Source organism: Dasypus novemcinctus, chromosome 3 (assembly GCF_030445035.2).
Source record: "Dasypus novemcinctus isolate mDasNov1 chromosome 3, mDasNov1.1.hap2, whole genome shotgun sequence".
NCBI classification, from domain to species: domain Eukaryota; kingdom Metazoa; phylum Chordata; class Mammalia; order Cingulata; family Dasypodidae; genus Dasypus; species Dasypus novemcinctus.
Genome location: NC_080675.1, coordinates 131,501,685 through 131,529,133, shown reverse-complemented (window position 1 = coordinate 131,529,133; position 27,449 = coordinate 131,501,685). Strand labels below are relative to the sequence as shown.

Sequence of the window (27,449 nt, the reverse complement as noted above, 5' to 3'; positions counted from 1 at the left end):
AAGAACACGAAAGAATGAAAGGAAAATGATTACGTTTCCAAACCCCAGTGAGAAGGGAAATGCAGTGCCATGGCATAGATACTGAAACTCAGAAGGTTTGGGGAAAAGATCTTGACTTCAGGCTCTGGAAGAGTAAATTTGGGGCTGATAAAACATCTCAGTAGAAATCTCCAGCAGTCACCCAAATGACGGCACCCTGGCCTCTCCAGAAAAGTGATAGCTCTATACATAGAGAGAATGAGAAGGAAAACAAAGACAGGGCCTGTGAAAATGAACCCAGCAAAAGAAATGTAGGTTGTAGCCAGAGAAATAGGAGGACAGTGAGTCAGGGGTAATACCACGGAAACCCAGGGGCTAAACTAAAGGATGGCAGGCAGCAAAGAGTTTGAGAGAATGAGGGTGGTTTGAGGAGCCCTTGCATCACAGGATATGAATTCATCTGTTGATTTATGAGGTAGAGAACTATGGTGTCAGACTTGAACTTACACTGTTAGCCGAGAGAGTTGCTAAGTAGCAGCCAAGCTTTACACTGTGAGCTATGTGGTCTTTCCAGGGCTCCACTGTGCTTCCAGGCGGAGGCTCAGCCATAACCGGCATCAGACCTCCTTAGGAGGCTTGGTGCAGACTCATTGTCAACCAGCCAGGATCTGCGGGCACCTGCTCTGTTCTGCCCTCTGCTAGCCCTTGCCCCCTCGGAACCTCACAGAAAGGAAGGTCAGCGCTCACAATTGGTAAGTACCACATTAAATTAGGAAAAATTAGAACCTGGATTATCAGGCGAGGAGAAGGAGGAGGAAGCTGGTATTGAAGTGATGTCACAGAGTGAGGAGGACTTAAAGAGGAGGGATAGAGGGCTAGCTGGACTTCTGGGAAAACAATCTCTATATGGAATTTTAGTGTCCTATTGGCAGCATTCTTTGGCAGGGAGAGGGATGAAGGTGCAGCCAGGAAAAAAAATGCTAGTTGCCCGTTATCTGTATTTGTATAGTCATGTATTTGTTTTTAATTTTCTGGCTGACTGACTAATATCCCAGCCGATTTTAAAGTCAGTCACAAGGATACTCAAATTATAACCACAACAACAGAAACAACAAAATCACATGAATTAAATATGGGAGTAAGGAGAAAAAGGATAAAATTGAGAAACTACTGCAAGGCAGAATGAGGCTGGAAAATAAACATTCCACCAAGTCCTATGACTCATCTTTAGGATCGGCGTTATCGGCTGAGGGGCAGCCACCTCTGCATGCGCAATGGTCTGAAGAAACTAACCTCCCTCCCTTCCTTCTTTTCTTTCTACTTTCCTTCCTCCTTTCCTTCTGTACCTCCCACCCTCCACAAATGTTTATTATGCCAGACCCTGGCCCAGGTGCTAGTTACATATACAAAGCAAGGCATATCTGGCAGCTGCTCTTGCGATGCTCACAGGTGGAGGTAACCCACCTCCAATCGTCAGTGCCTTTCTTTGCTCTCTCACTAACTCCTTGCCAGGCTCCAACGTCCAGCGTATGGAAGGATAACGCACAGTGCCCTTCCCCAGGGCTTCTTGGTTGGTAATCCAAAATGACAACTCTGAGCATTCCCACGGGGGTGGCCGACTAGTGGTGTAGCGTGTTAGAGTAATAGCACATTGCATTGGAAGATTAGAAAAATGATCAAAAACCTTCACTCTGAGATGCTAGTTTATCATTAACAGATGTGTGTCTTTGGCCAAATCACTGAAATTCCACAGGCCTCAGTTTCTTCCTCCGTAGGATCAGAGTGGTCATTCCTGCCTTTTCTGCCTCACAGAGGTTTAGAGGATTAAACATCATGGGTGATAGATTTCTTCAGTCGACCTGAGATGTCATGAGCATACACAACTCAAAAACTTCAAAAAAAATTTTTAATGACTTTTATTGCTTTGCTGATCATTCAGTAGGACATAATATTCATAATTTATCCCTCAGCTTTGAAGCCATGATGTAGAACTTGACTATCTAGGATAGGTTTCTTGCAGGTTTCCAGGGTGGCCTCTTTGTACAGAGGCCGAACCCCATCTGATTTCCCCATGCCAGCTAGGGGCAAAGGGATTGAATGCAGCACTGTGCTTTTTAAAATAATATTAGCATTTTAAAAAGATGTGTTTGTTTATTTCTTTATTTATTTCTCCTTAACCCCTTGATGTTTGCTTTTGCTGTCCCTGGACCTCCAGTGTAGGAGGGAGCACCTAATCGCTTGAGCCACCTCCATTCCCTACTTTATTGTGTATCTCATTATGGTTTTCTTCTTGTGTCTCACTGCATCATCTTGTTGTGTCAGCTTGCTGTGCCTGCCCATCAGGCCAGCTCTCTGTGTTCTTTAGGAGGCACTGGGAACCAGACAACAGACCTCCCATGTGGTAGGTGGGAGCTCAGTCACATAAGCCACATCCGCTTCCCTGGTTTTTAATATGGAAATTTTCAATTCCGTTCTATTTTCTTGAGCAATATATATATATGATAGAGATAATCTGTTTCTTGGAAATATGATAAGACTAACTCACTTGTAATCTTACATTGTCACAACTCCTTTTTATTTTCATGTTTTGTTTTTAAATAACAGCTTATATTGAGGGATATATTCCTTTTAACTTTTTATTTTTAAATAATTTCAAATTTACAGGAAAGTTGCAAAACTAATAGAGAAACAATACTAGAATTCCAAAGTACCCCCCACCCAGAACCCCAAGTTTACCAACTATTAGCATATTTGCCACATTTTTATATCATTCTATCATCTAACTAGCTATCTATATCTATATCATCTATCATTTTCTAAACATTTGCAGGTAGGCTGCATGCATCATGTTCCTTTAACACTTAATACTTCCCTGTTCATTTCTTGAGAACAAGGACAGACAGTGCTGTCTTTTCTCCACATTTTGGTCCTGTATTTTCAACACATTTTTTAGATACTCAAATGATTACAAGATCCCCCAGCCCTGACCAGGCTGAATTTCTTAAACAGCAACTGTTCATCAGTGGAGACTGGCTGGGAGTGAGAGCATGGGAAAGTCCACTCTGGAACGGCATGAAGCCCTCTTCCTAAACATGTATATCATCTAATTCTCACTTGGTTATTGGCCAGATTCAAAGGAAGATCAGCTTGCCATTTAGTCTTTGATGTGAAACTGCTTGGATAATGTTTCCTTTGGCCATTTATCTATGTAGCAAGAAGGAAACTGAAACCAGAGTGGCCCAGGCCTCTCTCCTGCAGGAGCGTGAGCCCTTAATGGTTTCAAGGTCTTTGGACCTTGATTTTTTTGTTTGTTTCTTGAGAGCACGTCCCTATCCTTCTCATTGTGAAATAGATGCTATTTATCAAGTGGTCTTGAGTTGCCATATTTCTTTTACAACATGGTTTCCTCAGTCCGTTTTCAGTGTACAGCTGGTTTTATGTTTTATATCCTGGGCAGGATAAAAAGTACACCAACCCAAACATTCCTGAGCTGGAATGAATAGAGACCCCTCCAATACTTATTCTGTCTTCAGCCAAATGTAGGGATCTTAGGACCCTTGGAAGACCTCACTTTCTGATCCCAGGACATGCATCTAATTTATGGAAAAATAATGCAGTACCTTTTCTCAGCGCCTTTGTGGTTGGTAACTTAGAGCAACAATTCTCAGGACCTCCATGGGGGTAACAGAATAGCAATAGCAGGAACCCGCAGTGCATCTCTAACTTGCCAGTGATTGGCAAATCCAAGGGAAGGGTCTGTTTGTTGAACAGCTGAGGTCCTGCTCTAAATTTCCCAAGTTAGGTTCATTCATAAACAACACAGGATTCGTGTAAAATTGAATAAAATCCAGATGCTGTTTGTTAATACAATTAGCTCATGCTCCCAGGTGGCCCCGAGGGAGGTGTGATATCCACAAACAACCCCAGAGCCTCCCACCTCGAACTGTGTGTGCTAAAGGAAATGCTGTGGCCTGTCCTGCCAGGGGGAGGCAGGGACAGGGGCCTCTCGTGCAAAGGCTGGGGAATGGGTGTGTGCCTCTGGGTGTCCACCCATCTGATGTCTAGACTTTTAAGTTCAGATCTGTCACATTCTAATCCCAGGAAAGGAAGCCTGTCAATAACATAAAGAGCTTCTCCAGTGGGACAAAGAAACAGAATACTGAAGTGCTCTATCACTTTAGCTGGGAGCCATTGGAAAATTAGTTAACCCGCCAAACCCTCAGTTTCCTAATCTGTAAAATGGAGCAGTCAAACTACCTATTTCACACCGTTGTATTGAAGGTGGAATAGGAAAGTGCACATAAAAGTGCTTTACAGAGCCTGGTCATTGTAAGAACTCAAAATCTGATAGCAATTAATAAAATAATTAGTATCCACTAGTGCTGTAAATTTCACTTTCCCTCGAGGTTGGACTAGAACATCCTTGGCTTTTGATTCCTGTGAAGAAGCCAGAAAGGAAGACACCTTCATTAAGGTGTGCGAAGGCGATGGCCGTCAATAACTGGTGAGTCCTGGGAGGTTGGGTGGATAAGGACCATCTGAAAACACATGCCTGTGCCTACTCAGTTCTGCTCCGTCTGCCAAGTCACTGAGGTCCAGAGATTTTCTTAACATAGAAGATGTTGCCCTGGCTCCCATTTACTTAAAAGAACAGGAGACAAGAAGGGGTGAAGGTTAAACTTGACAGGCCAGCTAACTTAGAGTAGACTTGGCCACCATGTGGTGAATACATGTAGTTAACTGTGTTGATGTCGTTATTTATTATTTTTGTTAGGGTTGTTATCAGGCTCAAGGAACATGGTAGTTTTTTGTTTTTTGTTTTTGCCTAGGGAAGAATAATCATTAGTCTGGTTTGAACATTTAAACTGAACCACAGCAGAGATTCTCCGGAAGGCGATGGTAACACCCCTGAATAGTCTGAAAAGGCATCTCCTCTCCCCATAGCGACAAAGTGTGACTCTCTGCAAGCTCTCAGCCCTTCAAAGGAGCAGGCACGCCGGCCCAGATGTTAAAAACAGAAATTCTTTCCCAAGCAGGGACCTACATCAAATCAACTAAGCCCAAATGACAGCATATAGCAAAACTGGAAAAACAAAACAAAACAACAACAACCCAGAACATACTCTTCAGTTGCTTGTTTGTGCTATTTCATTCCCACACAAAACAGTTATTCTCGTAAACGAGTTACAAGGCATGCCCACAAAACGATTTGATAACCTTTAAAAAAAAAAAAACCTAGGAAAATAAACCCACCCTGGAAACTCACTCAGTCCTGAAGGCTCAGCTTGGGGCGTGATGACCTGGGATTCTGATGTGGCTTTTTTTTTCATTCCCTCTCAAAGATAACAAATAAATTAATGCGTAAAGCCACATACATATTGGAAACACTTGTCTTTTTTTTTCCACTTACCCTCAGCGATATCAAGGGCTTTGTAATAAATAAGTTTGTCAGGAATTCTTTTCAGGAAACTAAACCACAGTTTTAGTCTTGTCTATTCAACACATTGTTCAGAAATGTTTTGGTAACCTTTAAAGCCCTATTCCAGGAGAGAGGTTCCCATACTCCCCAATTAAATTCTTTCCTATTTTCAAGGTCATCAAGACTTTGGAAGATGTGCTTATTTACATGGGTTTGAGTCACACATCCATGTCCTCGGCTCAGGAGGAAGGAAGGTATAGAGCTTGAGAGGAAAGCCTCCCCTGGAGCAACCAGGCTGGGGTCTCCTGGGCCAGCCCAAATCCTCCCTGGGAAGAAGGAAGAGCCTGTGATTGCCTACTAAGGAGAGATCACTGCCATGGTAGAGGCCCAGCCTGTGGACACATCTAAGGAGATGAGGGCAGAGGACCAGCTCTACAGAAAAGCCATGTAAAAACTCTGACATAAGCAAGTTTGCCTTCAATGCCCTAAGCTGCCAGATATGGTCCTTCCACTCCAATCGAAACTTGCTTAAAAAATATTTGATAAATTCTCATACATGGCAGAATAGATGGCTGGTACATCTTCAAGTATTGCCTCTCTTGAGAACACTTGCATTTTAGCAGGACAGAAGTCTTAAATCAAGGCACTTTGTCTCAGTTAGTACAGGAGGCTCTGCAAGGGAATGAGAAATAGAAAATACCTTCTTGGCCATCCCTCTTTCAGAAATATGTCTCACTTTTCTCCCTCTGTGGGAGCAGAAAGCCCGAGAGATCAGGCGTGTCTGTGCTGAAACACAGGTCTCCAATGCTGGGTCTTCTCCAGTTTGAAGTGGTTTATTTTCTTAACTTTCTTTTTTTTTTCTTGTTGCTTTTTATTTTTTTGTTTGTTTTTCTTCTTTATTTTCTTTTAAATGTTACATGAAAAAAAACAAGGTCCCCATATACCCCCCCACCTCACCCATGCCACCCCTCCCACATCAACAACAAACTCTTCCATCATTGTGGCACATCCACTGCACCCAACAAATACATTCTGGAGAACTGCTGCAGCACATGGACAGTGGTCCACATCGTAGTCCACACTCTCCCCTAGTCCAGCCAGTGGGCCACGACAGGACACACAACATCCAGCATCCATTCCTGCAGCACCACCTAGGACAACTCCAAATCCTGAAAATGCCCCCACACCATATCTCTTCTTCCCTCTCCCGACCATCAGCAGCCACCGTGGCCACCCTCTCCACATCACTACTACAATTTCTTCCCTTACTAATCAAAATAGTTCCTCAGCAGAACACCAGTAAGTCCACTGTAATCCATACTCTATTCCTCCATCTTGTGGACCTGAGATGGCTGTGTCCAGTCCCCCTCTACATCAAGAGGGGGTTTAAGTTCCACATGGATGATGAATGCAATTCTCCTGCTTGCAGCTGTAGGCACTCTTGGTTTCCTGGTGTGGTGGTTGACCCTTCTCACCTCCCTGTCAGCTGGCCAGGGTAAGTCCAAGAAACCAGAGGGTAGGAGCTGCAAGTCTGCTGAGGCCCAGGGCCTGGCTGTCACATGGACAATTCAGAGATTCAGGTCTCCTGAGCATACACCAACCCAAACGCCAACCACAGTCCGGTGAAAGTAACAAAAAAGGCATGTGTAGAAAGGTTATATCTGAGTCCAACTCCATCACACTCAGGAACACAAACTCCAAAGTAGGGTCAACTGACATGGCCCTGAACTCCAGAGCCATCTGTCTTTACCATAGAACCTGCAGGTTGCTGCAGCCTTCAGGAGAACCAGCACCTGGGTTTCCATCTACCTTGGCTGTCTCTGGTATCCTGCTGAGGCATGCATAAGCATCACCCCCTGATGACCTCCTGACTTTTTTGGAGACTCCTAGCCATATAAAAACTTACTTGTCCTTTTCATTTCCCCCTTTATATCCAAAGTCAAGTAGCAGTTTTTAACAGCTGATATTTACATGTAGGCTGAGATATTCTGCTGCTCTGAGTTGACCTCTTTGTTCATGGTTTTTTTGTAGTTACATCATCAGCTGGTGCTTGGTAATAATCCCTCGGTGCCAGGGAGGCTCATCCCCGGGAGTCATATCCCATGCTGGGGGGAAGGCAATGCATCTATATGCTGAGTTTGACTTAGAGAGTGGCCATATTTGAACAACATGGAGGCTCTCAGGAGGTAACTCTTAGGTACCCCACAGCTATAGCCCTAGTTCATATTTCAGGCACACAGGCTCATAATCAGAGCCATCAGTATCAAGGGCTCATCATTGGACCATCCATCTTTATTGGTCTTTGCCATTGCACCTGGAGGAGTGTTGTAGTTCCATTGGGAATGTGATAGAGCTCCCCTGGTCAGGAATCCAGCACTTGCTCATCTGTCATTTCCAACTGAAACCACTATGAAAATATCCAAACCTTTCTATGTACCCTATATACATGCCCTGGAGAACTCTTTCCCAACCGTGTGCCCCCCACTAATGACACCCCACAGAAGTGCTCCTCCTCCGCCATAGTTGAACCTCTCTGTGGTCCAAAACTTCTTCAAAAAGGAAGCCCAATATATTGCCAGGTTCCATTAAAAGAAAAATGGGATATAATGATGGGTTTAAAGGTTAGATATAGAATATATAGAAATTTAGAAAAATTAAATAAAGGAAAAATTAATTGGGGTATCAAAGATGAAAAAATGGAAAAGCTTTGTTTTTGATATTTTGCCTTTCATCACTGCTACAGGTGTTGCCCTGTATGTACAGTGGCAAGGCAATTTCTTCCATTTCTTCCTCAGTGTCTACCTCCTTTCTTTTTTTTTTTTTTTTCCTGATTGTTAAGTTTCTCTTGACATAGGTTTTAGGTCACAGTAATTCACATATATAATACATGGTACTCCTATATATCCAATGTCAAACCCTTTGTCCCTTCCCCAACAGTGATCTTTTTACATGTTCATATTATATTTGCTGCAGCTAATGTACAGATATTGAAATGATAGCTTTCAAACGTGGTTCCATTTGGGTTTACATCATAGTTTACATTTTAGCCTATAGACTTTTACACATTTTTGGTGTAATTTAACATGACCTATATCCATCATGGCATGATCTTATGGAACACTTCCACTGCTCCACAGTTACCCTGATTCCATGTATTCAACACCTCTTTCCTCCTCCCCTCAGGACACATCATGGCAATCAGTCTTTATTACTTGAGGGACCATATTCAGAGATACTTGCTAAAATGTTGAGGGCTTGACATACTTGACTGCCCTAACCCTTTGGGAGCCACTGATTCTCTCAAGAGACACAATTCCCTCTTTTTGAGGACATCAGTCCTCCCCAGGATGTGGGCATACCTTTACTCTCATTGTTTGGGTCTCCACCCAATGATATAATCCACTAGGACAAAATGAGTACTCACACATTTCCCAGAAGCTTGCCCTATGTCAGATGCCCCCCCCCTTAAGCATCCCAAACAGGCAACCTTCCATATTACATTCTCTGAAGAGTTTTCTCTGCACCACAATTTGCCATTACATGGCAGAATAAATAGCTGATACAGCTCAAAGTTTTGCCTCTCTTGGGAACACTTGCATTTTAGCAGGACAGAAGTCTTAAATCAAGGCACTTTGTCTCAGTTAGTACAGGAGGCTCTGCAAGGGAATGAGAAATAGAAAATACCTTCTTGGCCATCCCTCTTTCAGAAATATGTCTCACTTTTCTCCCTCTGTGGGAGCAGAGAGCCCGAGAGATCAGGTGTGTCTGTGCTAAAACACAGGTCTCCACGCTAGGTCTTCTCCAGTTCAAAGTGGTTTATTTTCTTAACTTTCTTTACCTTTTGATTGATTACAAATTCTCATAGTGAGCCCCAAGGTTTTTTTTTTTCTCATCAAACTGAGCTTTGCACCAAATGGTGCCCTTTGCCACCACCTTATCCTGAAGTGGTTAAAACAAAATGCTCTAGGTGCTCAGAGTTATAAACATTTCAGGGATACCAGAACTGTTTTTCAAAAGCACCATTTTATCTTCCAGTGCCTATCACTCAAAATATAGATTTAGTCAGTAATCACATAATGGAAGCTTAAGAGTTAAGACTTTCAATTTCAAGAGTTGAGCATTAACTCTGATATCATTCAGTCTAGTATCCTCATTTTACAGATGTAAGGAATAAACCCAAAAGAAATATAACTTTCCCATGGTAAGCTTTTAAACTCAGGTCTTGTGACTCAAGTCCAATGCTTTTCCTCCTCTCCCTTCAGCGAAAGAATTTTGGGGAAACTGAATCCCCCGTAATAATGCCATTATTAACACAATTGTTAATTGCATATGTTCCCAGAAAGGGTCTTGCAGTGTCTTTTAATAGAGCACAGAGGCCACTAGCACCCACTCAACACATCATCACTCAGTGTACCAGTTTGGCTTAAAGACAGCATGGTTTGGAGGGCAAGTAACCCGGAACAAGAAAGTCTTTATTGTGTAGAGAAGGTCAACTGAGAGAGAAAGGTGCTGCGGGCCACAGTGGCGTGAGGGCGAGGTTATTGTGGTTTGGGGATCTGGGCACAGGAAACTTGAATTTTACTTGTTGCTCTGTATCCAAGCAACTGTGTAACTTGGTCAAATCACCGCTCCTCTCTGGCTTAGTTTTTTTATCTGTGAAATAGGGATCTTGAGTGGAAAGGGAATAGCAGTCCTTGAGGGCAGTAGTTCTTAAACCTGGTAGGAGAGTTACTTAGGAGAATTTGTGTAAAGCTGTCCCCCACCTCACCCTCCCACCACCCCCCAAAGATATTCTGATTCTATTGGACTGGTAAAGGGCCTGGAAATCATATTTCTTGTTAGTCCATTTTATTTTTTTTAATTACTAGAGCATCTTCATTTTATAATGCAGTACAATAATTGCTGTTCATAATAATCACTCAACTATTTAAAAATATTGTATTTCATCTTTTTTAAACAAATCTATTTTATTGATGTATTAATAAAGCATACAATTCATTCAATGTGGACCATCAATGGAATTTGGTATAATCACAATTTTGCATTTGTCAGTCATTAAAGCATTTTCATTATTTCAATAATAATAATAATAAACATAAAACAGACAAACAATCAAGAAAACTCCTTACCTATCAATCTCTCTATGCTTTCCCCTACTGTACACAGATGCTATTTCTGGCTATTCAAAGTATATAATAATGGCTTTTAATATAATCACAATGTTGTACATTCATCATGTCAAAAATTTTAGAACAACTTTATTGCTTCAAAAAGAAAGACTCCACACCCCTTAGCATTCCTTCCTCAGACCTATATAACCACTTATCTCCTTTCATCTTTATAAAGTGATTTATATTTACATTTTATATAAATGCCCATTTTATTTTAAATGTGAACTATTTTATTTTTTTTCAAGAGGCAAAAAGATTTATTTTATTTAAAAAGTCTTAGACAGTTAATGAGTTGGAGAAGTATTGCCAAGTTACACTCACCAAATTTAGCAGTGGGCTTCTATTTAGTGGGCACAAGGCTGCTTATTTGAACTAACTGGTCTAGTACAATTAGAAGATCATCAAGGCATGCTTGTTATAATTGGCTTTGCCATTTTCAAGGGCATAAGCACCTCAGGTGATGATTGGCCTGAAGAAGTAAGCCAAGCATGTGTGTGTTCCGGTAGATTGATTAATCTGGCTGTAAGATCTCAGGGAGGGGAGACAGGAATCAAATCACAGTGCTCAGGCAGGGTAGGATGAACTCAGCTGAGTTAGTTTTTTTGAATAGTTAAATGTATGCATTAGGTACAAATTTTAAAAGCTAAGGAAAGAATGTACGGTGTCCCTCCAACACCTTGTCCTAGCCCCCCAGTCATCTTTCCAGAAGCAAACCTGGTACGGATTTCTTAGTACCTCTCCAGAGGTCAACTATATTTTAAACATATAACCCAAGTGATCGTGACACAGCTGGGCTCAAGACAAGCGTTCTTGGGGGGACTCGACTCTAGGGTCTCCTTATTTTACAGACAAGGGAGCTGAGGCTCAGAGAGATTAAAACACCATAGCACTTCCCTTGCAGAGAGTATGCTCTCAGTTCTGTGCTTGGCTTGTCCTGAGAGCCCAGCCTTGCTGGCCATATGGTCATCTCACTGAAGGCCGCTGCTGTTCTGGGACTGGAGGACTATGGCCGTTTTCACCCCAGAACCTCTCTTCTCTCTCCCACATGGGGGAAAGCTGAATTCTACCTCTGGAATGGAACTGTGCCAGGAAGGGCTTCTCCCACACTCAGAGCAGGAATACGCCCCAGTCTGCTTCAGGATTGCCAAAGGAGTGGCTCTGGGGCTCCCAGGCCCTGCCTTACAAGGAAGTAGGACAAGGTCTAAACCCGCCTCTCACCAGACCCCTCTGGGAAGGTGAGAACCCCACAACGGGCACTGCATCTTCCCCTCTTCCCACTGCCCTCTGTGGCACCGAAAATTTAAGTGCAGGGATTGTTTGCCAAAATTGACTGATTTTATGCTTTCTTGAAAAACCTTCCCAGAAGAGGGGCTGGAAACGCTGCAGAGCTAACAGGCCTTCATTATTGATATTTGAGTCAGTAAAGGCCTCAAAGATCTTCTAGTAATGGTCCCAGCAACCCTTCCTTTCCACATACTCCTACCCTTAGCTAATAAATAATACAATGAAGCTTCACCCGGGATCTGTATTTGGACAAATTATCTTTTCAACACTTGGATCAGTTTACTTCATAGCTTGGTTGTTTCCTGTTTCTCAGCATCCAATTGGCTTGCCTCAGAGCTGGAAATGAGTGTGGGCTTTGTATGCGAGCCTAGGAAGAATTCCTCTGCATTTCTTAAAATCCACGGGTCCCCTCTGAGCTCCCAGGGGAGGCCGCCTGGCTGTGGGAGGCGCCCTTGCCTGGAGTCCAAGCACCACACCTGGTTCTGGTCCCAGCTGTGCGGCGACTCCGGCCCCCGGGTAAGCAAGTTCAACCCTCAGAGCAGTCTTCCACCTCTCCCCTGGCTGGTGCGTTTGTGAAGTTTCTTCACATTACATTGTCCTCTTTAACTGTGCCCACTCCCTGGGTGAAAGTTATAAGTCTTCTCATTTTATTGATGGCAACTAAGATCTTAATGAACAAGAAGCATTTGCCCACAGAAGCTCACAGTCTAATAATGTGGGAGACAGAGAAATCGAGACATCCCTAACACTAGGTGATCGGTGCTGTACTGGGAAGAAAGCCTACAAAGGGAAGGCAGAAGAAGATAATGAATTTTGATAGGGGTGCAGGGACTGGGCAGTTTTGGATAAATTTTATAGACAAGGTAACATTTGAGGATTAATACCTTCCTGTTTCCAAAAAGAATTTTAGAAGGATGACTGGAGGGCAGGGTTTAAAGAGAGAGAAAGAGCACTGTGATATATTATGTAACCTACTGCGTACATAGCAGGCATTTTTTATTGCCCAGTGGCACACAGCTAGAAGATACAAAGGCATGTCCAAAGCCCAGCGTCTTACCTAGCCTGCTACTGACTCCTTCTAGGACTGTAGCTTCTAAAAAAGAAAAGAAAGAAGAAAAACACAGGCAGAGATGAGCAACAAAGGAAAATCCAATGTACATGGAACCAATTTCAAGGGGAAAACATCTCCAAGAGGAAAATATCAACCAAGGTTGAATCCATAAGGTGCATGAGAAAAGCAGTAAGGTGCAAGTAGGGTCTTGAAGACTGATTCAGAAAGAAAAGAGAAGGGAAGGTGATAAGAATCATTTCTGGCAGCAAATAGAAATGCGGACTGTACTGCTCTCCTCTGAAAGTCTAAAGGAAGCTTCCAAGAAGATGCTACGGGCATCTTCTGGAAGAGGGACTCTTGAACATAAACCCAATACCAAGGTCCACTTCTCCTTTGTGCTGCGCCTTTCAGACCCATATTTCAACTGAGTCTTCATTAGTACACCAGGCTCATAGGGGGACAGAAAGCCACTCTGCTGAAATCCAGGATGAGTTGTGAATGGTAAAGGGAACCCGCTACAGGGTAGGGTTGGTTTACAGGATCTAGTTGTATCACTCGGACGCCAGAGTCCAGGGTGGAAATGTAGTGGAGGAAATCATAGGTCCTTCCATGGCGGCAACACCCAGCAGCTAGAACTCTTCCTGCTAGAGACAGCACCTTTCACCTCATCGATTCCCGGCACCCCAGTGTGCCAGGCACTGAGATGGACTCTGGAATAGTACTGTGAACGAGGCTCTGCTCCTGTCCTGTGGTTGTCATGTCAAATGTCCCAAGGTTTACATTCATGGAAATTAGTTGAGCACCTGCTGTGTTGACTTAATGGGTATTTATTCGTAGTCAACCGTAAGTGACCTGAGGTTTAAAACATAATACTACCTTTGACCAATGGGACAGTTATAATAGGAAAGGCAAGAATGGTAGTAAGACTGCATCTGGAGTCAGACAAGCAGGCTTCAAATCCTGCTTCTGCCACTTGGGTGTGAGTTGGGGCAGGATACTTACACTCTCTAGCTCCTGTTCTTCTTCTGTAAAACAGAGGGGGAAATAATGCGCCAAAGAAATCAATCACTAACTAATAACATTTATATTTCAAAGCTCTGTAACATATTATATCCCTCATCCCCCATGACCTGGAGGATGTTATCCCCAAACTACAGAAGAGGAAACTGAGTCACAGAGTGCTTAAGTAGTTTGCTCAAGAGTTTTAGAGAGGATTTAGGTTTCTACTAAATTAAACCGGGTCTTCAAGATTCATTTTAAGCATAGAGAGATTTTGAGGTGATGAGGTTTTTTTTTTTTTTCTGTTTTTTTTAACTATTATGATTGGAATATGAAAATGCTCTAATAATGATTGAAGTGATGACTGTACAACTATGTGATTATACCAAATACCATTGACTGTACACTTTGGATGGGTTTATGTTTCATTAATATGTATCCATAAAATTGATTTGTTAAAAACAAAGTTTAAAAATTTGGATTTTGTTTTTGTTTGAGGGGGAAGTTGGGATAGAAACAGGACAAAGCATCTCTATGGGAACTATATATTTGAGTAGTATCCACATATCTCAGATAGTCTGGAACAGAACCATTTTCAAGCATTTTGCCTTATTGACCAAGTATGCACCGTGATGTTTGAAAATAATAACTATTTCTATGTAAAAGTGTTTTCACTCAAGGCATGTAAAAGGCCAAAGGTATCATTATAAAATAATGATTATAATTCCTGTTATACTTTTATGCTAGTTTTATTAGGCAAGTAGTATAACTTGATAAATAGAGCCAAGTAGCTTTTTAAGAAAAGTTTCCAAAACTTACCCAAACATGCTGTGAACCTATGTGAGAGGCCTCCCTTCACAGGGCACCCACCTGTAGATAGGTCCAGAAGTATCTGGAATTGACATTAACTATGAAAGGAAAATAATCCTCTCCATGGACATCACTGCTCATTCCTCCTAGAAAGACACTTTCAGGAATAAAAAATGCTCAGCACTCAAAACCTGGATTTGCATCTATAGAGGTGCGCTGGTCTACTGCGCTCTGAGGAGACACACTGTCCATGCAGGAGCTCATGTAAGTAGAGTCTAGTGCACAATAACCACAAAGTAAAATCCAGGGAGACTAGAGTGCAATAACTAAGCCTAAGGAGGTGTAAATTATTTGTTATAAACCCAAAGAGGAAGTGCTCTGAAAAGGAAGGAAAGGCTTCTGAGTGAGAGGCTCTCGTGTCTTGTAGAAAAACGCCTGCCTCCAGCTTCTCCTGAGGTAGGGCCTGGGGTTGGGAGGAGACTCAGGAGAGTCGTGTGGGAAGGGTAAACTCTCCTGAGAAGGATGAGTGCTGCGCTTGGAGAATATTTTAGTGAACTTCTACCTTTGGGTACAACAGGTGGTGAAGTGCAAAATGCAAACAGGGCAACAAAGAAATGCAAATGAGTCGCCTGTTTGCCCAGTGGAGCACCACCACCACCCAGGAAGCTTGTCTGCTCAGGATGCTGCTTTGAAGATGATGGATGGAGCCTGGCGCTCCTCCACTCAGCCAGCTTTCAGACTCCCAGCTGTCCCTGGAGGCCTTTGGGTGACTCAGATTCTCATAACACCCGAGTGCTTTTGTTATTCTGCTACAGACCTATCATATATTAAGTGCAGCTGGGAGAGTGTCAGTAGTATAGCTTCCTTTCTGAGGGTCTATAGCAAAAGTTGAAAAATTATTCAGCCATCACTGATAACTGGTTAAGAAAGAAAATGAAACAATATTGTTCAAATCACCTAGAAGAAGATTTGTGCTTATGTGGCCAGTATTTTCTAAAATAAACAGGAAGTGCACTCTCAGCAGAATGCTTACCAAGTTGGCAGTGGAAGCTAAATCCTCAGAAAAGAAACTCGGATGACAAGATCTTCTGTTGGTGGTAGGCTGTGCTGCAGTTACAGCCCATAGGGGGTGAAATGGGGAGGAAGGTCAGGGAAGTGCCAAGCTACTGCCATGTGGATGTGGTGTTCATTCAGTCCTTGAGGCTGCACATACCTGAGATTGGGAGTAAATTACAAGAAAGTGGGAAAGAAAGAAGGGAGGAAGTGAGAAAGGAAAGAGAGAGGGGAGAAAGAATGGGGGAAGGGGGAAAAGAAGGGAGGGAGGGGCACAAAAGGAACAAAGGAGAAAAGAAGACAAAAGAAAAAGGAAAGAAATTGCAGACACTTTGTCACAGCTGCTCTGTAGGGGAAGGAACCAGAGTCTCAGTCTGTTCTCTGTTGCAGAAGGAACTGGTCTGATCTGATGGACAAGTTGAGTGCAAAGAGGTGACCAGATAGAGGGAACGAATGAGTCCTCATAGACACTTGACCTCTGCCAAAGAGAAAAGCCGAATGTGTGCTGGCCACCCCAATACTTCCTTAGCCTTGACCATGGTGCCGGAAAAGGGCTTCTTTTAAAATCACTGAATTGTTTAGATGTGGGAGAAACTGGAGAGACAGACTGAAATCAAAAATACCCAATGGCAGAGTTAACTGTCATGATTAAGGAAACACGTGTAAGAGACACAACTTCTTTTGGTTGGCATCTCAATCTCTTGTTGCAGGGTTAACCATACACAGTTGAAAAAGGGAGGCCTACCACGTGGGCATGTTATCAAGATCCAGGTTTAAGCGCCACCGTGGGCTCTAACATCTCTCCAACGTCTGGGCATTGGTGCCTCATCAGTAAGCATAGGACTGACTGAGAGGCTTACTAGGTTATATTTTAGCCTTGAAGAATCCATGCTCCTAGGATTCATTTCTGTAGAATACTAGATATAATAAATATCTGGATTAAGGGTGAAACATTGAAGAGCTGTTGAGGCTTTGAAATGATCTCCACTACCAGTGCTTATCTCCTGAACACTGGGATTCATGCTACTCAACTTAATATTCAGTCTCTCCACAGTGGCAGTTTTGTCTGTTGCTATATAATTAATTGTTTTTCCTTTGGAGCAATTCACCTGTTAATGAGACATCATCAAAGGAATGAAAAAAAAAGCGAAATACAAATCTTTATCTATTCCAAATCTAAGACAAAGTTGAAGGTAAAAGACTGAGCTAACCCCTTTATCCAAATATAACTGGTTTCTTTACCTAGATGGGAGTAGTACATACAATTTGAGTGATTATTTTCAAAACTTTTTTCCATGGTTGTGGTTGAAATCATTTAAAATTTTTAAATATTCCTTCAGACCTATTATACATATCTGATAACAGAGAAGGAAGTCTAAAATCTTTAAGGATTCATATTAACAGAAACAATTTGAGGTCCAGTGGTCACCTGTTGCCTTGCATATGAACTGCCTTCTAATAACTTGATAACATTCCTGCATCTTTCAGAATAAAAGGACCCAGCCATCACTGGGTTTTCTTTCTAAGGTAGCTGAGCCTGAATTCACCCTTGTGAGTTTACTGATCAGTACGGCTCTGCCCTACAGCTTGGAGAGCAGGTCTGCAATATCTAGTTTCTGCTGACCTCATGGAAAAGACGCGCATGGGGCCAGCTCTGTACCAGATGAGGTGGTCAGTCTAGCTCAAAAGACTTGGTCCTTCCCACCCTGATCTGAGAAAAACTTCAGGATTCGTGAGAGTGAGCAAGCAGAAGAATGGTTTTACTTAGGCCAGTCTGCTACTCTTGCACAATAGTACAACTGCAGGGTAATCTGTGACAAATCACTTCCATACGAAAAGCTGTTGACTGCCTGTGAACACCAAACTCCCGCTCTCTGAGTAGTGAACACATTTTTATTTAGCCTGAAGCTCTCCCCTAAAACATCCGCGTGCACGGGATTGTCACACACATGTTAGGTCCCTAGACAAAGCTTCCACTTAAAAGAATTACACAAGTGCTACCCCAAGTTACACCAGCATCAGCTAAGGGTGGGGTGGGGCTGGGAAGGCAGTGGACAGACCTACCTGTGCATCTGAAGCACTTGAGGCTTCACAGCAGTACAGATTTCCAAGTCCTCCCCAGACTCACAAAACCAGCCTATCTAGGGCCAGGGTCTGGGAGGAGCACTTAACAAAGTCCCTTGAGAGCCATATACTGCCAGTCCTACACGGCACCCAGGGTTGGTGTTTCAGAACAGCCGAACCAGAAGACCATTCCCAGCATAGTAACTCCCTAGGAAATAAATTGGTTTCATCTAGAGCTCTGGCTAAGCCCAAGGAATATGTCTGAAGAGAGGCTTTCTATGGAAGTTACTCATTTTAACTTGGCTGAAATTGTTGCTGGTCCTTTTAACCACACACAATTTAATTCTCATAGAATATTCTTATCAATGAATATTAGTCAAATGAAACAATTAAAATGTCTGTGATATTTTGGCTTTGGGGTTGTACACTGAATACAGTGTGTCTCCAAAATAGCTGTGGTTAACCCTCTGAACTGGAGGCGATTTTCATGAAAAATAGCAGAAACATCCCTCTGCTTGCAGAGGTCATATTGTTTCTTTTTGATGGAAAGAAATAGTTCTGAATCTTGTTCCTTTGGATAACACAGTGTCATCAATCACATTCCAATCCTTTTCTTTCAACCAATGAAAAGAGCAGAGTAAGGGAGGTGTGGGGAGTTCATTCCACTGTGTTAATTTGCTGGCAGAGATTTTGTTCAAACCTTGCACTGAACCAAAATCTTTCCCGAGGTTTCTAAGGGTTCAGTAAAAGCATTTGCTTGAATAAAAACTTTGATTTTTTTAAAAAAGTGTCTCTTTGCTTGCTTTAAGATATTTCACAAACCACCCAATTCCCCAACTCAGGAAGAATCAGAAATAGACATACAGTGAGATGAGGCAAAGAACACAGTCTCTGCAGTTATTGGGAAATTCATGAAAATTTGTGGAGAACCAAGCAAAGAGAAAAGGAAGAGTCGTCTTGCACCGAAGCCTAATTCCAAACTTAGAGAGTCATTCATCCTTCCAGTCAGATGCTATCAAATGTCTTCTATGTACCAGACACCAAGTCCAGGGATTTAACTGACTTAACACTCTGGTCCCACAGCAAAGAAATGCTGAGGGAGAATGACAGGTAACACATAATTACAACACTGTTAGATAATTCAAATACAGGGCAGTCAGAAGATAGAGGCGGGGGATTCATGAGTTGGACCTTGTGGGATGAATAGGAGTTCATTAGGTAAAGAAGGGAAGGACATCTTCCCTTATCTCCCCTCCCCAAAGTAAAAGCACAGAGGTGAGAGAGGAAATGCCATGTCTGGGCAACGGCCAATGGTTTGGTGTGGCTGGAACATGGGACTGAGAGAGGTGGTTGCCCCGAGGCTGCAGGTCTTAGCAGGACCAGGTCATGAAAGGTAGTTAATTCAGGCTTGGTTTTTAAATTTGATCCTGCAAGGGACAGGGGAGACTTTAAAGGATAAAATTTGTGATGGCAGGATGGAGGATGGCCTGGAAGGGTAGGAGACCGGAAGCCTGGAGAGCAGGGAAGAGGTTGTGACCAAATCCAGGTGAGTGGTGATGGGGGCCTGGACCAAGACAGTGACCAAAGGGAAGGAGAGAAGTCAGAGAGGAGAGCTATGTTGGGGATACACTTGACAAAACTTGACAAGCATGGATAGCAGGCCAGGTGGGAAAATAACTGACTCAGAGGTTGATACTTCAACATCTCGTCGTCTCTCCTCTCCTTGACATCAGTGCTGCCCCTATTTTCTAAGACCCCTTTCCTGTTCTCTTGCTTCTTCTTCTTTTGACACTTAGTCCCTTAAGAACTGAAAAATCACCACTCCCATCCCTGGGAGCGCCATCATCACTATCACACAAATTACAGGAGCTCAGGTCCCAGACAGAAGCTTGGGAAGCAGTAGGTCCTTGGAGCTCATCGTTTCTCAATCAGAAGAATAACAGCAAAGACATTTGTGTATTGCTTCACAGTTCCCAACGTTTTTGCACATCTGTTCCTCACTTGAGTCTTGTAATAGCTCTTGCCTATAGGAAAGGCAAATGTTCTTGTTTCCTAGCCCATTCTCAGGAAGCAGTATGGAGCAGGCTCTCAAGTCCATCCCCACAAGCCTAGGCTGGTTTCCCACCTACTACATTTGTGGCTTTAAGGCTGTGACCCAACCTCACAAAGTCTCACTTTCTTCCTCTGAAAATGGGCACAATAAAAGTACCTACCTCCCAGGACTGTTGTATGAGTTAAAGGAAATAATGCGCATAAGGTGCTTGGCAGAGAACTGATACACTCTCAATAAATGGTAGCTGTGACTAGTAGGGTCTGCTAGCTCCAAAGTCCCAGTTCATTCTCCTCACCGCAGTGCCCCTCCCTCCTGGAAAAGGAGGCTTTTTTTTTTTTTTTTTTGGAAGGCTGTAGTTTGCCATACAGGCTGCCTTCTACTTGCTGAGCAAAAGAAAATCACTAAGATTAAACATGAATATTTTACTGGACCTGGCATATCATTCAATAGCTTCAATGCATGCCCTGAAGTCACTTAACATACAAAATAGATAGTGCCAGTGAAGAGGCATTAATTTTTTTAAGGCCCACTCACTGGCCCCAAAGAAGCATCCTGTAAATGGAGGAAGTATACGTTTGACATGCAAAACGTCGGCATGTCTGTGTATCTTAGAAGAGGACCAGCCACTAAGAGGGTTCTGGCTTGCACTGCTTGACCATTTCAAGAAGACACAACAGTCAAAGGTGAAAGAGGGTGCTCCCAAAATCCTGGCAATCCCGGGCACCTGCTCTGGCACCAAGGCCGAGGTGCCAAGCAGTGTGTCCTCCAGGTGGCACTTAGGGCTGGAAGGCTTTCTTAAGAAAAACATGTTTCCAGTTCCCACATCAGGATGTGCCGCCACCTCCTATGACACTTCCATGCATTTGTCCCCAGTGGTGGTGATCCGTAATGAACAATGTGAAGATGGCCGTGGGTGATGGGCAGGGACCAGAATACTGGCATGTTAGCTGGGGGGCACCGTGGGGAAGGAAATCTTGAGGAAAACAATTCAAGAGAAAGGAAGAGGACTTCCATTCTGCCTGGCTGGGTGGAATAAATGTTTGACTGAGCAGAGTCCTGTCCAGCTGGGGAAAGGCCAAGACTAATTTAACCTTTGGTCAAATGGTTGGGAGTTAGCTGGTTTCCTTTTTCCTCTTACATCACTCCCAGAGATTCAGACAAAAAATAACATGGTCCCGATTAGATGACATTACGGACTCTGAAAATACCCCGGGGAGGATAGTGTTGAAACCCCTCCGAGAGGAATTAATCCTAGCAAAGCAACAGCTGTGAGACTGAAACAAACAGGAGAAACAACAGTTTATTGATTCCAGGCTCGTTTAAGAGTTGATTTTAATCCAAGCAATTAAAAAAGGGGGTGGTGGTAAAAATGCTAATTTGCGAGTGTTTCTGTTGCTAAGATGGTGCTTTATGAACGACTCCTCGATGTCTATGTACTGTGTCTGCTGTTTGGCGCACATGAGGACTTCATCCCTCAGTTCGACTCTTTATCCTTATTGTTTAAAATGGAAGTAAAGGTGATGGTGAGAATGAGCTTAACTCTGCTGAATCAGAGCTTCGGTGTCAGGCGTTCGATTTGGGAGGCCAAGGTGTGGGAAGCACCCCTGCTCTGGGCTGCTTGCCCAAACCAGGCAGTCGGGAGCTGGGCACCTGCCCCTCCTCTCTGGCCTGATCGTGTCCAGCGCGGACACTGGAGCATTTCCTAAAAGTACAGCCTGCAGCCCCTGGCGGACAATCTGCAGAACTTGTATGCACCATTTACAGTCGAAAATCAAAATATTTCCTCTCCCCAGGACACGGCAGCCCTCTCTACACCCACCCGCTTTGCATTTGGGCATTACTTGGAGACCCTAGAATAGAAACTTCATAGCAGGAGCCGAACTTAACGGAGAGGAACACAGTTTTTGGACAGGAGGAAATCCATCCCAACAGTTAAGGGCATGGTCTGTGCTCAGAGGACCTCAATTCAAATCTCACTTAACCCATTGCTGTTTGCATGACCTTGGGGAAGTTACCTTCTGTGCCTCGGTGCCCTCATTTGGGCAATGGAGATAAAAATAGTGTCCAAGTCACAGGACTGCTAGGATGGTGAAATGCTCATGTTTAGAGAGTACTTAGCACAGGCCTGGCAACTAGTAAGAACAAAGCCATGGAGCTGAGGTCATTGTCAGAACCACAGTATTCTTGGAGGCCTCAGCAAACTTACTCTAGAAATTGGAGGGCAGCAGATCTTCCAAAAGTTATCTTCAGGATGGAGCAAATTTCTACCCCCTCTAATCACAGAAGCACAGATGCCAGAATGGCAGCCCTGTGCTCCATCCGGCAAGTGGAAAAGATCCTCCTCTTTCTCCTGGCAATAATGGGAATAAGGGAAGCGGTCTGGGCTCTGCTAGGATGAGGTGGTGGGTCAGTGCAGGGAGAGAGAGCAAACACATTAAAAATGAGAAGGCAGATGTCCAGCACAATAGGAAATGTCATTTTTGGAAGCTTGTAAAGTGCTGCTTCCCTATTTACTCATTCATCCATCTAACCATTTACCCATTCATTCATTCAACAGATCCTCATCTCATCTGTGCCTGGTAGGCACCGAGCTAAAATCCATTCATTCAAACCAGCCATTTAATAGAACTTACCATCTCTTACAGGGGTTCTTAAACTTTTTTGTTCCATGAACTCCTTTGCCAGTCAGGTGAAAACTATGGACCCCTTCCTAAGTCCACATTATACTGTGTATTATTTCATAAATATACCCACACTAACTCATCCTCACAAGAGTAATGTTTTTTTGAATTTCAATTCAAGCTCTCAGACCCCTTGTTAAGAACCCCTGGTCTAGTGGAAGAGATACAGGTTTAAAACATAATCACACAAGTCAATGCTTAATTTTGAATTATGTAATTTTTATGGGTTACACCGAAGAAAATAAAGTGCTATGACAGTAAACAAGGAGAGGCCTACTTCTGCTTTAGGCTGGGGCTCAGAGAGGGCCTTACTGATGAACCAGCGGGCAGCTAGGAATGTGAGCTGGTGCTCACAGTGTCCCCTGAACAGGTCAGCAGCCTATGCTGCCAGCTCTGGCCCTCCTTGACTTTGACCTTTTAAAACATCACTCCTTCTGTGTTTGCAACCAATCCACAATGCCCAGTTCCACCCTGGAAATAAGCCTTAAGTCACTACAAGCCCATCGTCCCCTACATAAGGAAACTCAGGGCTGGGCTAGGCTGTTGCTTGCTCATAGTCATCACACCAGCATGTAGGGGCTGGAACCAGGCGCTCCTGAGTCTGGGCAGTTCTTCTCTCCCTACATCCTGTACTCCGAGTTCAGACCTTAACATCTCTGACATCTCACTTCTTCCCAAAGAAACAGTGAGGGCGCTCATGTCACCTAGAGAAATCTCGTTTGGAGCAGCCCCACTGTTAGGGGAAAGCTTGGTCCCTTCTTGCATAACAGGGAGCATTTCTCAAATGTCTAGAAAATTGATGGATAATGGATAGATAAACAGAATCGATATAGATAGATAGATGATACATAAGTAGATAGATGATAGAGATAAATGTGGCAAACTATTAAAATTGGTGGATAAGGCTATCTGGAGATAGCTATGTTGGAGTTCTCTATAAAGGGTTTGTATTATTTTGGGAACTGTCTTGTAAATTTGAGATAATTTCAAAATAAAGAATTAAAGAAAAAATGGTAAAGATGGTCAAAATAAAATAAATCAAATGAACCCTTCTAGCTCCCCACTCAAGCTCAACCTTTAGAGTGACAATCAGTGCAGCTCGGTGTGGCGTCTTTGTGTTCTCCCTGGCCTGGCTTCCAATTTGCCTGCCTCCAGGAACATAGTTCTGAACCCCTTGTCTCTAGACGGTTTGCTAGTACATCTCATAACCAGTGGGATTTCAACCCAGGTCTTTTGACTCCCAGCCCAGTGCTTTTCCACTACAGCATGCAAGGTTAGTAACTAATTCTTTTGGAGATGCATGGAGGCCACAGAAACGGCAAAAGTTTCAAATGGTGATTTCCCATGGGCAGGCAGAGTGAGGCAGATGGTCACTAATTTATTCAACAAACATCTGCTGAATGCCAACAAGTCAGGCCTTAAGGATTTCCTGGCGAATGAGACAAATTCGTGTCCCACCCTCATGGAGCTCATAACCATCCAGGAAGCTCATTCAGTAAACACATAACTTCCCAGATAATAAGTAATTATGACAGTGCCGAATGCGAGGAGGGAGAGGTGCTGGGGCTGGGGAGGTTTTACACAGAGCAGCCTGGCCGAGACCAGAGGGGCAGAATCGAACACAGGATCCGCCTGCCCAAATCGGGCTGTTTCCCTCCTCCCCACGTCGGAGAACAGTGTCACTGACCACCGATACCTCACCAAATCCCCTTGATTTGCTCCTGAGTGTCTTCCAGAATTGTGCCCTTTACTCGTCTTCGCTGCCACCATCTCTGCGAGCACCCTCCTGCAAGCTACCGTCATCTCTTGCTGGACCACTGTGATACCCCTCTAACAGGGCTGCTCCCACCCACCCCAGGCCCCCTCCAAGCCGTTCTCCCCAGCGCAGTCCCAGAGATATTTCAAAAGCAAAATCTGACTGTGGCAGCCCTGCTCCCCTTCTTCTCTACCCTCTACCCTTTGACAGTCACTTGCCACGATACCTGCTTAAAGCCTCAGTGTCATTCCTTTGCTCTTAGAATCAAGGCAAACTCTGGAGCGCGTCCTACAAATTCTTGGATGTGCCGCCCCTCCCTCTCTCTCCAGACTCAGATTGAAACACAGCCCTCTCTCTCCCGCTCCAACCACACCAGCTGCCTCTCAGGCCCTCACACGTGCTTTGCTTTGCTGGGATTGCTCATCTCTCTCCCTGGTTGTCTGAAAAGGCCTTCCCCAGGCACCGTAACTAGGGGTAATCCCCACGTTGTCGCTTTTTATAGCACCTGGACCTTGCGTCTCAGGAGCTTATCACAGTTGCACTCCTATGCTGATCAACCTGATGATTTGATGGACTGTTCCCCACCCCTCCCCACAGAGTCTAAGCCCAGAAGGACAGGGACTGTGCTTGTTTGGGTTCACCACGATATCCCCAGCATCCAGCCCAGTGCCTGGTACAGAGCAACTATTCAGGGAAGGGAGGGAAAGAAGGGGAGGGAGGGAGGAAGGGAGGGAGGGAGGAAGGAAGGGAGGGAGGGAGGGAGGGAGGGAGGGAGGGAGGGAGGGAGGGAGGGAGGGAACTCCCTGAGGAAGTTCGAGCTGAGAAGTGAAAGACAAGAAGGAGTCAGCAAGATACAGATTTGGGGGAAGGAACATTCCAGTCTGAAGGAAGAGCATGCCCCTGGCGGGAGGAACTGGAATGGACCCTCCCTTCCTTTCCAGGGAGAACGTGGGGCATTGGAGAGAAACTATTTGAGGACAGCGCCCTCCATCCTGAAAGTGTCGACAGATACCGTTGCAGCGAACGCAGGGCTGGCGGTTGGGACGAGGGGTTCTTTGTAATGAATGTAATTCAAGAAGGAGATGAATACCCTTGTAGCAATAAAAAGGTTGGTTATTATTTTGTAACTTCAGAGTCACATAAATAGAAAAAAAAATAGCCTTTCTTCACAGATAGTGGGTCCTCAGGGGAAAAAAATGTATTTGCACAATGGCACGTATGATTGCTCTTAGGTAATTCGGGAAGAAACAACGACAGGTACCCCCAGGGGATAGAGGCTGAACTGCAGGTGTAACAACCACCCTCACCCCGCCCGGGAGGCAGAGCTGCCCGCTGGCCATCTGAGCCCGAGCAGCCTGCGCAGAGAACCACCCACGGTAGTGCTCCAGCCAGGGCACAGCGGACAGCACCGGGCTCCGTCTGCCGAGGGGAATGGGTGTCCTGAGCAAGGCGGCCTGGGCTTGGACGTGGGAAGCCCAGGAGGAGGCTGAAAATGGGCACAAGGAGGCCCGAGACAGAGGGGGTGGGAAGAGCAGGGGCCATCCATTCATAGACCCAATGGTGAGGGTCTACAGCCCAGCCTCACTCCAGTCCAAGAAGCATGATGGTCTGATAACATCAGAGCGCCTGGTGCTTCCACTCTGCATGTTTGGGGGATGTTTCCTTGAACCTTCAGGAAAACAACTGCTTAAAACTAAATTGGAGTCAGCATGTGGTTCGCCAACAGGGACTAGTCGTGGCGGGGAGAGCAGCAAGGAGGCATAGGCGCTGCTGTGGGGCCGGGTTCCCAGGCGCCCTGCTTTCTTGGTAGGATCGCTGTGTTACCTCCTTCGATTATTAGGGGGAAAGATTACAGATAGCAGAGGAGCCTTGAAGACCAAGGGACTGTAAGGCCCGTTCCTCTGATTTTCCCCTGCCCTCAGCAGATTCTAAAGAAGAATCCCTGTGCCACAGAAAGGGGGCGCCCCGGTGGACAGGTGCTAAAGCCGTGTTGCAGAGAGAATTGTTTGTGCTCACAGGAGAGAGAGGCCCGGTGGTTTACACAGATCAGGCGGGACCCATCACGGTGGACATTGCAGGCCTTGCTCAGTTGATTAGCCTTGATTTGAAGGGCAGTGAGCAGTCATAGGAAGGCTCCAAGCGGTGACATGGCATAACTGGATTCGCATTTTAGGAAACAAAAGCACGGAGGCCTGCTGCTAACTCCAGATGAGAGGTCAGGGTGGCCTGAGCTTGGTGGCTGCAGAGGAGACGGAGATAGGAAGTGGCTTCTAGATATGTGTTGACAAGTGACGGTGGGGAGTGAGGGGGAGACCACATAGATGACTACAGAATTTCTGGCATCCACAAACTGGATCCTTGGTGGCACTGCTACCTGCGTTGAGTGACACTGGCAGCAGAAGTTCCTGGGCCACAGCCTTTGTAGGAAACTATTTCCATGGCTATTTCCTCAAGAGAATCCCACAGCAGCGTTCCTGTGGCAGCAGATGCTGATCCCAGCAACTTCCCTCCTCTGCACACTCTGGGTGAAAGTGGGTGCCCGTGGGATCTGGGGTTTACTCTTTTGCTCTTGAAATGGCTGGTTTCCATTTTCTCCTCCGCACACTCTCTGAAGTGGCGTGTTTGGGAATGTTACGCAACGGCCCTTCCTCATCTCTCTCTCTCTCTCGTATTTTTCTTTGCCTGTGGATCTCCCTCCTCAGCAGGATGGGTGGCGACATCAGTTTCCACAAAATAAATTTGCCAAGTACCTGGCTTGGCGGTCAGAGCTAGCCTTAGTTCTCTCTAACTGCCAACAAAGGGCTTTGCGACAGAAGAGTCCGCCTTCCTTTAAAAGGCTCAGGCTTTTGTGCTTCCCTCCCTGGTGTCCTCAGGTACATTTTAGAGGAATGCGCCCTCTGTCTCATACAGCAAAGAAGATGATAAAGAAAAATAAAGATAGAATAATTAAGAACACTGCAGAAACTAATGTATTGCCAACTTTGTTGAACTTTTTTTTTTAGGAGGTATCAGGGATTGAACTCAGGACCTCATATGTGGGAAGCAGGTGCTCAACCACTGAGCTACATCTTCTTCCCAATAGGAGTTGGTTTTTTTGTTTGCTTTGATTTGTTTTGTTTTTAGGAGGTA

General features: G+C 44.5%; 1 long non-coding RNA gene across 1 annotated transcript; it reads left to right on the top strand.

Annotated features, from left to right (window-relative positions):
• Positions 1–525: 525 nt before the first annotated feature.
• LOC111762843 (uncharacterized) lies at positions 526–25,362 on the top strand. The gene is made up of 3 exons (XR_002795853.2): positions 526–731; positions 4,386–4,483; positions 25,262–25,362. It is a non-coding gene; the product is annotated as an uncharacterized lncRNA (long non-coding RNA).
• The last annotated feature ends 2,087 nt before the right edge of the window (positions 25,363–27,449 follow it).